This window comes from Penaeus monodon, chromosome 19, assembly GCF_015228065.2.
Source record: "Penaeus monodon isolate SGIC_2016 chromosome 19, NSTDA_Pmon_1, whole genome shotgun sequence".
Taxonomy (NCBI): domain Eukaryota; kingdom Metazoa; phylum Arthropoda; class Malacostraca; order Decapoda; family Penaeidae; genus Penaeus; species Penaeus monodon.
In genome coordinates, this window is record NC_051404.1 from 39,085,937 (window position 1) to 39,087,029 (window position 1,093).

Sequence of the window (1,093 nt, forward strand, 5' to 3'; positions counted from 1 at the left end):
TTTGTAAGGGTTCGTTTCACTCGGATTCATTTATGCGATATGTCAGCGCCATTACAGTATAATGTCGAGGACTCTTGAGCTTGTGCAAGATCCCGCATGCCATGTGTCTTATGAACTCCAAGTGAGGGTAATGGAGGCGGTGAGCAGGGCGGGAACTAATGTGTTACTACAACCCTCCATTGCATTCATTTCTATTATCTTCATCAGCGTGTGAGTTTACTTCTCTTAGATCTATCGTCAGATCCAGTGTTTTATCGAAGCTTGGAAAGGGCAAAAAACTGGGGAAGTGGACGAAGGGCAAGCTTAGCCTCAGGCGCAGGAAAACCTTGCGGACCTGGAGATTGAGTGGAGTGACGAGGAGAAAGACCCTGAGAGTCCTCCCTCGGATATGGCCGAAGAGGAACCCGTTTTGGACCCTTCCAACGGCAGATCAGAAGAGGGAGAGGAAGTCCAGTCGCCGACCAATTCTGCCGATGACAGTGCCTCGGAGAATGAGACGGACGTGGCCCAGGTGGAACCCTTTGTTTACCCTTCCATCAACAGATCAGAAGACATTAAAGAAGTCCAGTTGCCGACAAAAAGCCCCGAGAGTTCTTCCTTAGACTACTGTAATTCCTTTGATGAGGAATGCTTTTTGGGAGCTTTTATGCCTGAGGATCCACATTCTTTTGCTGTCGTCCATGAGCCTAGACCTCTGCAATCTCCAACACATGAACGAGGAGACGCTTGTCAATATCGCCCGCCCCTAGTTCCACAGCGCGCCGCTGTGCCCCGAGTCCAAAGGCCCATTCAAAGGGATTCTCAAGAAGAGACCATCTGAAGACAACAGATTGAAGATTGAAGTTTTTGAAAATGCAGACAGCGCCAGTGAGCCTAAGAAACGGAAGAGATTAACCTTTGACTCTCCCCTCATAACGGGCATTCGCCTCATCCCTCCCAGGAAGAACGTCAGTGTTCAGAGTATGCTCACGTCTTATCTGAATTGGTCCTCTTATCTCTCAAAAATGGGAAAACAAGAGGAATAATAAAAATGATAATAAGAGGCATCAGAGGCGAACTATCTGATGAAAATTAAGTTGAATAACTGATAACT